Source organism: Mchenga conophoros, linkage group LG7, assembly GCF_057382185.1.
Source record: "Mchenga conophoros isolate Kocher_MC1m ecotype Shallow Benthic linkage group LG7, M_conophoros_male_GT1.1, whole genome shotgun sequence".
NCBI classification, from domain to species: Eukaryota; Metazoa; Chordata; class Actinopteri; order Cichliformes; family Cichlidae; genus Mchenga; species Mchenga conophoros.
This window is the reverse complement of record NC_140532.1, coordinates 31,952,255-31,966,745: the sequence shown is the minus strand read 5'-3', so window position 1 is coordinate 31,966,745 and position 14,491 is coordinate 31,952,255.

Here is a 14,491-nt window from a genome sequence, read left to right as displayed (position 1 = left end):
GACGACGCGACACCGCCTCCTACCATTGTGCAAAAATGAAGCCAAAATATCCTGCTTGTGGAGGCTGCCATCTTGCAAATTTGGAGCCAGAGTCTGAGCAGTAGTGACTTGAGGTGGAGCGACTGTGTAACACTCCCGCCCACACACCCCCCTACACTTTTTACGTAGCACCTGTGGTTCGAGTTTTTTGCGGGTTTACTGCGACTGACGACTCGTTTAATTAAGGTAAATACAACCATGTCACTGTTATAAAAAAAAAAAAAAAAAAAGACACACAGCTTATCTTATAGTTCTAAAATTGCTCTGTTGTTAATTCGTTTGCTACATTAGCCGCTAGCATATGCACTGTGTTGGAGGCTTGTTGCTAGCTAGTTAGCGATGCTACACACCTGCTACTCTTAATAGTCTGTGTTATTTAAGGATTCAACACACAACACACACATATATATATACACACACACACACACACACACACACACACACACACAGAGAGAGAGAGAGAGAGAGAGAGAGGGGGAAGGTAGTCAGAACTGAGGGGATTGAACTACCAGAAGGCAACATTGCAGACATAGAGGACAGTTACAAGTACCTGGGGATCCCGCAGGCGAATGGGAACCATGAAGAGGCCGCTAGAAAAGCTGCAACCACCAAGTACCTGCAGAGGGTCAGGCAAGTCCTGAGGAGTCAGCTGAATGGTAAGAACAAGATCCGGGCCATCAACACGTACGCCCTGCCCGTGATCAGGTACCCTGCTGGGGTAATAGGCTGGCCAAAGGAGGAGATAGAAGCCACTGACATAAAGACAAGAAAGCTCCTTACCATGCATGGAGGGTTTCACCCCAAGTCCAGCACCCTGAGGCTATACGCTAAGCGGAAGGAAGGGGGCCGGGGACTGGTGAGTGTCAGCACCACAGTCCAGGATGAGACAACGAACATCCAAGAATACATTGGGAAGATGGCCCCAACTGACCGAGTGCTCAGTGAATACCTCAGGCAGCAGAAACCCAAGAAAGAGGAGGGAGACGAGGAACCATCATGGAAGGACAGGGCCCTGCACGGTATGTACCACCGGCAGATAGAGGAGGTGGCTGATATCCAGAAATCCTACCAGTGGCTGGACAAAGCTGGACTGAAAGACAGCACAGAGGCACTAATCATGGCAGCACAAGAACAAGCTCTGAGTACAAGATCCATAGAGGCTGGGGTCTATCACACCAGGCAAGACCCCAGGTGCAGGCTGTGTAAAGATGCCCCAGAGACAATCCAGCACATAACAGCAGGGTGCAAGATGCTAGCAGGCAAGGCATACATGGAACGCCATAACCAAGTGGCCGGCATAGTGTACAGGAACATCTGTGCCGAGTATAACCTGGAAGTCCCGAGGTCAAAATGGGAGATGCCCCCAAGGGTGGTGGAGAATGACCGAGCTAAGATCCTGTGGGACTTCCAGATACAGACGGACAAAATGGTGGTGGCTAACCAACCGGACATAGTGGTGGTAGACAAACAGAAGAAGACAGCCGTAGTGATCGATGTAGCAGTTCCGAATGACAGCAATATCAGGAAGAAGGAACACGAGAAGCTGGAGAAATACCAAGGGCTCAGAGAAGAGCTCGAGAGGATGTGGAGGGTGAAGGTAATGGTGGTCCCCGTGGTAATCGGAGCACTAGGTGCGGTGACTCCCAAGCTAGGCGAGTGGCTCCAGCAGATCCCGGGAATAACATCGGAGATCTCTGTCCAGAAGAGCGCAGTCCTGGGAACAGCTAAGATACTGCGCAGGACCCTCAAGCTCCCAGGCCTCTGGTAGAGGACCCGAGCTTGAAGGATAAACCGCCCGCAGGGGCGTGCTGGGTGTTTTTTTATATATATATATATATATATATATATATATATATATATATATATATATACACATACATACATACATTAGCCGCACCTGACCAAAAGCCGCAGGTGTTTCAATGTTGACTTATCATATGTAAGAGAATATGCACAAAGGGAATTGTCAGGAAAGAGATGGCTGTTTGGAGACATCACTTTTATTAATATTTTGAAAAACAAGTTATGGGTACATATTTGCATAACTTTTTAGGTGTATGTACAAGTAGCGGTAATTACAAGTACGAAACATGTACTGTGCTTCATAAATGAGTAACAAATGTAGTACATAAAAATAACCTACAGCACACCAGAAAATAGATTCAGACTACCTTTTAGGCTCAGGTGCAGTGACACGGCTTTAACAAGAAGAAAAGTCAGTCATTCACCACCATCTTCCTGCGCACTAAAACCACCAAAGTCCTCTCCTCCAGTGTCTGATTCGAACAGGCTCAGGATGGCTACGTTATCCACTCTCAGCTTCTTTCATTCGTTGTCGCTTACAAAACCAAAGAAATCCTCGTTGTCAGTGTCAGAGTCGAACACCCTCTGAAGGGCCGTGGCGGTGTCCTCCTCTCCATAATGCAGCAGTCCAGCCCTTCAAAATCCGTTGGTGATCGTGGATGTTTTCACACTTTTCCACGCTGTCAGAATCCAATGGTGGAGTTGGGCATAACTTGCTTTTCGCAAGTTTATTGCCGCTCGTCATCCACGACTCCCGCTGAACGCGTAGCGTTAATTTGAAGTTTGTTTTTCGCACTACTTGTACGGCACTATGTTGCCTGGCGGATGGACACGTGACCAACATACCACTCTTGAACCCCGATACTGTGTGTCTGATCACATGCCCTTCCGCCAGGCAACGTAGTGCCGTACAACAGCGGAACAAACAAAACAAATCGTCTTACGATATGACAAAAATCATGGACAATCCATAGAAAAGCCGCACCTGACTAAAAGCCGCAGGGTTCAAAGCTTGTGCAAAAAGTAGCGGCTTGTAGCCCGACAATTACGATACTTGGATACTCCCCAGAGGCTCCGGACTTTCACATAAAGATATTATATTCAGTCCTGTAGAAAGTTATATATTTAAAAATATGTGATCCTCTTTGGTTACTCTGGTATGAATAACTCTGCATCACTTTATGGTAAATAACCCACTATGTGCAAAAAAACTGTGAAAGAATTCCAGATGACAAGTTTGTAGTTCAACATACAAGTAACGACCTTTGACTTTCATCAGGTTTTATTTAATTGTGTTAGAGAAACTCAAACGTGCTCTTCATGCAGCTGAGTACATCAAGTGTTTAAAACGGAAGCTGTGCAGGTCTGAGATACAAACTGAGGTCCAGTTAATGCTGATATATAGTGACACTGTTACAGGGATGATTAATCCTTTTGTTTTTTTGTGTTTAACTTTATCAATAAAACAGCTGCAGCTTTCACTGCAGCACATGTGGTACGTTAACCTTTGTACTGTTTTCATCAGTTCATTTTGCAGTTAACATGTGAACATGTTGATCTGTCTGCTGTCACTGGGTGGTGCTGAGGTCTGAATCTGAGGGCAGCTCCTGTAACAACCCGTTCTCACTCCCAAAGCGTAACATTTTACGCTAGGTGACAAATCGTCACCATATTACGTTTTCGGCTACCCACCACGTTCCTAAATGACGACCTCGGAAAAAGAGGGAATATGAGAACCGTCTGGACTGAACCTACACATGTTCGCTCTTTTTCTTCAAATCGCTTAGAAACACGCTATTTAACATCATTAAAGTCCTGGTTAAGGTCAGGAATAAGGTTATGGTCAGGGCTAGGGATAAGGTTAGGTTTAGGGCTGGAATACAGGGCTGGAACGTCTATTACCGCGGGAGCGTCATTGCACTGGATTCCAGCCTAAACCCGCCGCGTACCATAAGAACGCCGAAGGTCTCCTTTCGCGTTCCTCAGGAACGCCGCGGGACGTGACAAAACGTCGACATGTTACGCCTCGGGAGTGAGAACGCTCTGCCTGTAATCACAGAACAGAACCATCAAACTCATAAATTTTATCCCTCAAAATTGAAATAAAGCTGATTCTTCTGTCCTCACACACTCAGGATCTGAAGTTGTTCTCTTACATTTTTTTTTCAGTATTACAGTAGACTACAGTACTTTAATCCATAGTTCCTGATTAATGAGGAGCTACAAGGTACAAGCTTTTTTTTTTTTAAAAAGTTACTGTCTTTATAGATGTGGCAAGAGACTGAAAACATGCTGTTGTTTGCACATATTTAATAATCAGCTCTGCACAGGAGCTAAAGCAGAGTGCAGCCTGTTGCTTTTACAGTATAATACTTGTAATAAAAGTACAGTAACAGTAATTAGTGAGTAGCCCGGAGCGTTTCTCTTGATTTCTTTAGTCAGGGTAAATTCATTCACCTGCACGGGTTAGTTAAACTAACCCTGACAGCAGAGTCCTCGTCTTAGCTAGCTAGATCTCAGGACCGAGCTAAGGACGGTAGTTACGGAGTAGCTTACAAACACGTCTAACTTACCGAAAAAGTGCAGCGGGGCCTCGGGTCCTTCTGTCGGGTAGTCCAGTTTACTGAAGAACACCTCAGGCTGTCAGGTTAAAACACTCGTCGTGTTTGCGAAGCGTAAATGCTGGCCCTCCTCTCAGAGCCTACGCTCTACCTGCTATTCCCGAACAGAGATATGCAAGTTTCTCTGTGACTGCAGCTGCCAGTCAAAGCTGTTATGATGACGATCACAGACTTTAGAGGGAAAACCAGCACACCGCAGACCACGGCCTCTCTGTGTGAGGATCTAAACGTATTCTACGCTAGATTCGACACAGCGAACACCATGAGACCGGACAGTGTGCGCACCGCGGATGACGTCAGTGCGCACACTGTGTCTGAGGAGGATGTGCGGAAGTGCTTCAGGAAGGTGAACGCACGCAAAGCTACTGGTCCGGACGGGATTCCCGGCCGCGTCCTCAGGTCATGCGCGGCTCAGCTGGCTGGAGTGTTCACGCACATCTTCAACCTTTCCCTCTCTCTGTCTGTAGTCCCAGCCTGCTTCAAAATGGCCACCATCGTCCCTGTACCCAAATCCTCCACCATCTCCTCATTGAACGACTGGCGACCTGTAGCCCTGACCCCCATCGTAAGCAAATGCTTCGAGAAGCTGGTCAGGGACTTCATCTGCTCTGCACTACCCGACTCACTGGACCCTCTACAGTTTGCATACCGCCACAACAGGTCCACTGATGATGCCATAGCCCTGACACTACACACTGCCCTGTCACACCTGGAGAAGAGAGACACGTATGTGAGGATGCTGTTTGTAGATTACAGCTCAGCATTCAATACCATCGTTCCCTCGAAGCTGGACAGGAAACTGCAGGATCTAGGACTGAGCAGCTCCCTCTGCAGCTGGATCCTTAGCTTCCTGTCTGACAGACGCCAGGTGGTCAGACTGGGCAGCATCACCTCATCCCCCATCACACTGAACACTGGTGCTCCACAGGGGTGTGTACTGAGCCCTCTCCTGTACTCACTCTACACCTACGACTGCACAGCCACTAACAGCTCCAACATCATTGTGAAGTTTGCGGACGACACTACAGTGGTGGGTCTTATCACCAACGGTGATGAGACGGCTTACAGGGAGGAGGTCAGCGCCCTGACCCACTGGTGTCAAGACAACCATCTCACCCTCAACGTCGCAAAGACAAAGGAGTTGATAGTGGACTTCCGGAGGTGCAGAGAAGTACACACCCCCATCACCATCAACGGCGCTGCTGTGGAGAGAGTGAGCAGCTTCCGGTTCCTTGGTGTACATCTGGCTGAGGATCTTACGTGGTCAGTACACACAAACAAAACAGTGAAGAAGGCGCAGCAGCGCCTCTTCTTTCTCAGGAGACTGAAAAGATTCGGCATGAGCCCCCGCATCCTCAGGACCTTCTATCACTGTGCCATTGAGAGCATCCTCACTGGATGCATCACCACCTGGTATGGCAACAGCACCGCCTACAACTGCAAAGCTCTCCAGCGAGTAGTGCGGTGCTCTGAACGGATAATTGGAGGTGAGCTTCCCTCCCTCCAAGACAACTACAGGAAGCGGTGCCTGAGGAAAGCGGGGAGGATCATCAAGGACTCCAGTCACCCCAGCCATAAACTGTTCAGACTGCTTCCATCAGGAAGGAGGTTCTGCAGCATCCGGTCCCGTACCAGCAGACTGAGAGACAGCTTTTTCCATCAGGCCATCAGACTGCTGAACACGTCATAGACACCTCAGCTTCACTACTGGAACTTCAACATTATGCACTCCACACTGTATATAAATGCCACTTGTTTTGCACATATTCAACTCTGTATATTTTATATATTTTATTATTATTATCATTATTATTATTATTACTATTATTATTATTATTATTATTTTTTTTACTATTTAATTTGTAAAAATGTGTATACACACACACACACACACACACACACACACACACACACACACACACACACACACGTAGGAAAATATTTAGTATACACATCCAGAAATGCATACACTATTATATATTGTACATATATTTATTAGTTTCAGGTTGGCCATTCTTGTATTTTGCTCGTTTGTGTTGTTGTGTTTGCACATCTCTGTTGCTTGTGGGGCTCGCACACAAGAATTTCACTCGCATGTGCTGTGCCAGTGTGCCTGCACATGTGATGTGACAATAAAAGTGATTTGATTTGATTTGATTTGATTTGATTTGACGTTTCACCCCAATTTAACGTCACCGTGGTAGGAATTAGAATCAAACTTATGGGAGAGGAGTCCCCTTGGACATTAATCAGCGTGATGAGAACTATTGATAACAAAAGAAAGAATCTTTGGAAAAAAAATTATCTGAGGAGAATAAATTTATTTTAGTCTGACCCCAGTCCCATCCGCTAACATGGAGGAGGTAGGGTTTATGACCTATACTGCAGCCAGACACCAGGGGGCGAGTTAATAATACAGACTTTATAATATGTCACGCGAAGATTCAGCAGCCAGATGAAGCGTTTACTGGCAATTGACAGTGATAGCGGACATTATCAACACTTTTCCAACAATCCTCTCCACACAGACAAGCATAAACACACTCGATTATCACTAAATCAAATTTAACACACGTTTGTAATGACGCTAATTCAGTTTACAATAGGGTTCATTCGCTCAGTCAGCAGGTGGCGGTATCCTCGTACACTGGGGAGTAAACTGCCATTAAACGAACAGAAGAAGAAGAAGAAAGCCCCTGCACATGCGCGGTACGGATCGGGTAGACCCAATTTGTACGGTCCGACTTTGCACATGCGCAGTAAGGATCGGGAGTTCCGATCTGTCACTATCTTTTTATTTTTTTGTTTTTGTCTACATTATATTAAATGTTTCATTATCGGAAACATTTTAAGAGATACTTGTTATTCTTAACATCTTAACAGGTACTCTGACCTGTAACTATCGTAAAATGCTTCGACCGGAAGTAGACACCTTTCGCGCATGCAGGGTACCGATCGGGTTTCCGGTACGGATCGGGTAGTGACATGGGTCGTGTCCAAATTCATGGGCTGCATACTCCTGAGGCCGCATTTGTAGACCGATTACGTCACAGCGACGCGCCGAAGGCTGTCCAAATTCGTAGACTCCTCCAAATGTAGCCGACAAATGCGTCCTCCTTTTCCCCGAATTTTAAGGATGGGTCGGGTGTGTCCTTCGTGGCCTACCATATCCCAGAATTCATAGCGCGGCCCAGCCAAACTCCAGTTTCCAACAATGGCGGCCGCTACTAAGTTTTAAAATTACTCATACTAATCTTTCTGGGTCACAAAATAAACTTTTAACATATTTTCAGGCGAGGAAGTAGTTGTGTAAACATCAAATATCTGCTCTGTTTATCAAGATATCGCATATTTGCAAAAGTGCTTCGACGTTTTCGGAGGCGTCTGCTACCCACCAGCTTGATAGCTAGCCGGGAGCTCGAGGGTTACTGATGCGGCCGAGAACGGCACAACTCCCGGCACATCATTTTCAGATCACCGCGGACTTTCGCTGCTCGGGTTAAACGTAATATATTAGACAATTAGACAACAATTAGACAACCTAAAAATGTTATTGTTGGGCTTTTTTCAGTGTTTTGTTTGTTCGTGAGTAAATCGGTTTGGCTGAGATTAAAGTTATTAGATAAGATTAGATAAAATAAAACTTTATTAATCCCCCGGGTGGGTTTCTCCTTGGTTTTTACACAGCTGACTAAACGTCAAACAGAAAACTGATTAAACAGAAGTATGAGACAGTCGAGAATTTACGCCAGTGTCCCGTTATATTTTAGATAGCAAGGAGCAGACGGCTGAGTTTATTAAACTCCACCGAGACAGCGGTGACGCTAATCAGAAGGCTAGACTGTCCAATTTCATGGCCGTTTACTTCTGGCCTACCCGACCTTCTGAGGACCCGGCCCACGTAGACCGCGAAGGCCCGGGTCCTCAGGAGGATGCAGCCCATGAATTTGGACACGACCAACAAGTATGAATTTTGACCCTATTTTTCTTCCTTTCATCTGATTGGTCAATGTCATGTCAATCACAAATGTAACAATCCAATCAGAGAACAGATGGGTTTGGCAGTCGGAGGGGCGCTTTTTTTGAACTGCAGGTCTTTGAAGGGAATAAATGCCCGTTTACATGCCAACCCAGCGTTTTCCTTCATCACCATGAAGGAAAACAGTCTGTGGTCGTCCGAGTTTGGTGATTTTTGTGTCACAGGTCTACATGTTTAATATAGGGACTTCCACAGCCTTTTCAACAGCGCTGCGGACCGTGGGGGGGGGGGGGGGGGGGGGGGGGCAGTGTTTTGGAAATGACAGTCTTCATTACAAAGCTTTCTCCGTTATCAATTAGCATACATGTTTTTATTGAACATTTGAAGAAGTAGCAAAAAAACCCCCAGAAACTCTTGTAGAGGACATAAAATCAGAGATAGAAAAGACAAGGAGCAGGTGCATCTAGTACAGGTAGAGCTGCTGCAAAAACCCACAGAGCCCAGTAGCCAGCGCAACAAATTCTGGATCCTTTGCTTTTAGTTAGCAGTTAGCATTAGCAGCACATCCCGCGTCTGATGTGAAAGGACTTTTATGCTGCGCACTGTGACTCACAGCCATGGTCCCGGGTCAGCCCTGACTTTGTGTTAAATTAATCCTAAAGTAATAATGGTATTTCTAACCACTGACCACAACTTTATCCTTTCAACAGCTACTGAAAGTTAGGGGACCTAGCTGCTACCCTTCAAGGACCTGCAGTTCAAAAAAGCGCCCCTCCGACAGCCAAACCCATCTGTTCTCTGATTGGATTGTTACATTTGTGATTGACATGACATTGACCAATCAGATGAAAGGAAGAAAAATAGGGTCAAAATTCATACTTGTAACTTGCAGGGTCTTTTTTGGCTAAGTCCACACACAAATCTTTTTTACGCACGCACAGATCTTTTTTACACATACAAATCTTTTTTACGCACGCACAAATTTATTTTACACATACAAATCTTTTTTACACACACACAAACTTTTTTTTACACATACAAATCCTGATTTACAAGTACAAAACCGATTTATAAGTACCGGTACAAAATATTTATGACCACATTTTGAGCCCATACAAATCTCTCACATCTCAAAACTTGCTCTCTCTCTTTTTCAGCTGTCTCTCTCTCTCTCTCTCTCTCTCTCATCGTCACTCCTAAAACTTCCCCCTCTTCCTAAACAACCAAATGTCATGTTGCCATATCATTTTTTTGATTGGTCGACATGGTGCATTTACCCACCAACAGGAAAGAGCTGTTTTTGTTTAGTTTTTTATTTTTGGTCATAAGCAGAGAGTGCTTTCTAGCGCTGTCCTTAGTTTCGCCATGTTTAATGTCTATTGAGAAAAAAAAAAAAAACCCAAAACAAAACAAAACACCGAGTATATATTGTTTATCATGACTCTGGTTTTACGTGGCCTATCAGCACAATTTAAAAACTATATCACCTTGTTGCTTTGTCTTTAAGTGGTCATGTGATTGACTTACCACGACTACTTTATTCTTCCTCAGTCAAACAGCAGCACTCGTGCCATTGTTTTGCCCCCTTAGCTCCAGGTGTATGGGCAGAAATCCGTGCCATCAGAAACTGAATTTGAATAAGTTAAATTTGAATTTGAATTGCTCAGATTGAATCTGAATTGTAACTTGAATAAATGCTTTTAAAAACTGAATATGAATTAGCCTAATTTGAAATTCAATTTATTGATTTGAAAATGATCATCACTAAATTGAAATTGAATTTTATATTTTGAAAATGAATCCATTTGCTTTGAAACCATACAGTGGGGCAAAAAAGTATTTAGTCAGCCACCGATTGTGCAAGTTCCCCCACTTAAAATGATGACAGAGGTCAGTAATTTGCACCAGAGGTACACTTCAACTGTGAGAGACAGAACGTGAAAAAAAAAATCCATGAATCCACATGGTAGGATTTGTAAAGAATTTATTCGTAAATTGGGGTGGAAAATAAGTATTTGGTCACCTCAAACAAGGAAAATCTCTGGCTCTCACAGACCTGTAACGTCTTCTGTAAGAAGCTTTTCTGTCCCCCACTCGTTACCTGTATGAATGGCACCTGTTTGAACTCATCATTTGTATAAAAGACACCTGTCCACAGCCTCAAACAGTCAGACTCCAAACTCCGCCATGGCCAAGACCAAAGAGCTTTCGAAGGACACCAGGAAAAGTATTGTAGACCTGCACCAGACTGGGAAGAGTGAATCTACAATAGGCAAGCAGCTTGGTGTGAAAAAATCAACTGTGGGAGCAATCATCAGAAAATGGAAGACATACAAGACCACTGATAATCTCCCTCGATCTGGGGCTCCACGCAAGATCTCATCCCGTGGGGTCAAAATGATCATGAGAACGGTGAGCAAAGATCCCAGAACCACACGGGGGGACCTGGTGAATGACCTGCAGAGAGCTGGGACCAAAGTAACAAAGGTCACCATCAGTAACACACTACAACGGCAGGGAATCAAATCCCACAGTGCCAGACGTGTTCCGCTGCTGAAGCCAGTGCATGTCCAGGCCCGTCTGAAGTTTGCCAGAGAGCACATGGATGATACAGCAGAGGATTGGGAGAATGTCATGTGGTCAGATGAAACCAAAGTAGAACTTTTTGGTATAAACTCAACTCGTCGTGTTTGGAGGAAGAAGAATACTGAGTTGCATCCCAAGAACACCATACCTACTGTGAAGCATGGGGGTGGAAACATCATGCTATGGGGCTGTTTTTCTGCCAAGGGGACAGGACGACTGATCCGTGTTAAGGACAGAATGAATGGGGCCATGTATCGTGAGATTTTGAGCCAAAACCTCCTTCCATCAGTGAGAACTTTGAAGATGAAACGAGGCTGGGTCTTCCAACATGACAATGATCCAAAACACACCGCCCGGGCAACAAAGGAGTGGCTCTGTAAGAAGCATTTGAAAGTCCTGGAGTGGCCTAGCCAGTCTCCAGACCTCAACCCCATAGAAAATCTGTGGCGGGAGTTGAAAGTCCGTGTTGCTCGGCGACAGCCCCAAAACATCACTGCTCTCGAGAAGATCTGCATGGAGGAATGGGCCAAAATACCAGCTACTGTGTGTGCAAACCTGGTAAAGACCTATAGTAAACGTTTGACCTGTGTTATTGCCAACAAAGGTTATGTTACAAAGTATTGAGTTGTATTTTTGTTATTGACCAAATACTTATTTTCCACCCTGATTTACGAATAAATTCTTTACAAATCCTACCATGTGGGTTCATGGATTTTTTTTTCACATTCTGTCTCTCACAGTTGAAGTGTACCTCTGGTGCAAATTACTGACCTCTGTCATCATTTTAGGTGGGGGAACTTGCACAATCGGTGGCTGACTAAATATTTTTTTGCCCCACTATATTTTATCCTTTAAAAATTTAGCTCTTGAATAATTGCAGATTCACTTCTACAATTCAATTTCAGTTCCAAAATTCAGTTTTTTGGGACTTACATCCGGTTCCGGTTCAAGAGTAAGCGAGCGCAGAAACTACGTTTTACTAGCGGACCGAAAGTGTCACTGACGGGAATCTACAGCGTCTTGAACTGAATTAAGACTTCAGAAGTATTCGTCATGTCGAATGACCAGCGGATAAACTCTCAGGTTGCTATTAAATGTATTACATGTATAAGAACAAGTGTCATGTTAACAAATGATAGCCGTACAGTAACTTTTATGCTTATTGTAGCTGTTAGCTAAAAACGCTAATTTAGCATAAATTAGGGGGTCCTTTTGTCCCTCTGTGGGGGGGATACTCCCACTAGGTTTAAATCTGGGACTTCCCACCATTTGACCTTAGAACTGAAGAAGCTTCTCGGATGAGAGGTGAAACGTCTTCAAGCAACTTAAAGAAGTCCAGACGCTTTTCTTTGCAAGCTCCTTTGACTAATTTAGCGTAGTTTGCCCTGAATTCAGTTTTGATAAAAAAATATGATCAACTGTTTCTAGTAGAATTCCAAAGTTGTCATCTTGTATGCTTGCAGAGACCCCTACAGAAGGGAAACATGTAAAACAGTGTCCAAACCTTTGTCATGGTCCGTGGTCCTGTGTCTGTGGAATGCGTGATAATGGCGTAGCCACACCCCCGGGCTGGGCCATCACCGGCACACCTGCTCTCCATCACGGTGATTACATGAAGAGCTACTTAACCCGGCGCTGACGGATGCTCCACGCCAGTCCGTTAGTCACCTCACAGTGGTAACTAGACTTCTACGAAAGCGTGCATTCACTTCTGGTTGGAACTGTGTTTAATCCGCCTACTTGTGTCCAGGTTTCGACTCGGCGTCTGCCACCTGCCTGTCCTCCGGCTCAACTGGATCACTCGGTGCATCATCTGGCCCATTCGCTATCCCCACGGACATCCTGCTCACGGACTGCCACACTTCCCTCCCGAGCTTCCACGGTCCCGTTCTATCGTAAGCCCCCTACTCTAACTCAGTCCTGATGTGTTTTCCCCACTTCCCGGCTCCCTAGTAATCCTCTCCCCTTTCTATTGCAGCCTCCCACGGTCCCGATCCCGGCTTCCTCGTGTCATTGTTTCCCCGGGTTTTTAGTTCCTTGTTTTGCTCCCTAGTTTTCCCGGGTCGCCTTTCGTTATTATAATAAAGTGTCTTTTCTGTTAGTGCTGAGTCTGCGTCTGGATCCTTTTGTGCACGCGCGCCGCGGCGCATGACAACCTTTGTGTTTTTGCTTTATTTATGTCTTACACAGCATCCCAACTCTTTAGCTAACTTAATAACTTTAGCTAAAGTGAATAGTTAGTGTAATTCATTAGTGCAGCATTACTGGATCACCTCTGTTTGAAGTGATATGATATGTGACTGTCACTGTGTTTAACTACCATAATAATTCTTAGGGTACTGAGTGCATGCTTAATTAGTTGGGGTTTTTTTTTTTAACATACTGCTCCATTGCTATGTTTGACAGGCTGAAGTTGTTGGGTGATTTGACAACCTGTTACATAAGGAATTCAACTAACACAGAAGGATGTGTTAGCCTGTTGTAAGAACATAATAAAAGGTTAGACAGGAACTGTCATAATTAGATTACAAGTTTACGCTTTGTCTATATCACAAAAAGTGCTGGAAATAGCATCAACCTGTCACAAGACCTCATGATAAATGTGAAATGGACTGGTAATTTTTTAAAGAGAGCACTTAAAGTGCTTGTGTAAATGAGTGCATGACCATATATAAGATAAAACATAACTGAAAGTGGCTTATAATATCTTGAACATGTGGGCGTTAAACTTGAATGTGGGGCCACCTGATATCACTACCCAAAGTTTTGCAATCTTTGTATTTGATGGTAAGAGTCTCACCAGATTTAACACCAGTCTGAGAGGCTTCACAGAGTTAAGGAAAGTGGCTTTAGCAGACATCATACACGTTTACAGAACTGGTACAGATACAGAAACATGAAAAATACCAAAGAGAAAAAAGAGAATCGTAAGAAGCACATTTAACCACAACGGATTCGGATACAAATCCAAAATCTGGATTAATCATTAATTCCCATTTAGAGTGAATGATTCACCCAGGATCCCTTTCTCTATCTGCTTTTTACGACAGCTTTTCTCTTGACACATCATCTAGAATTATCTGATGTTTTTTCTGTATGAAAGAAGATATCAGTCCTCCATGTCTACACAAACTATTCAAGCAGACATGTGATATGTATGTGGCACTATAAAGGCATCAGCTGCCAGTGCATGTATACTTAGATAACTTATATGACAGATCAGATCACTGTCTGATCTATTTTCTGTCAATCAATACAGTGCTGTTTTTCAGTATGATTCCATTCTAGTTGTATAATGTCATACCCAGACACTAAATGGCTTTCATTTAATTTAGGAGCTCCATTTTATTTTAGGACAGTGAATTCCCAGAATACCAGACTGCATTCCAAAGCTGTGGTGTGGAGGGTCACGAGACAAAATCTAAGCTGTAGGTTGGAGGTGAGGGAAGAAAGGTTATAGGTT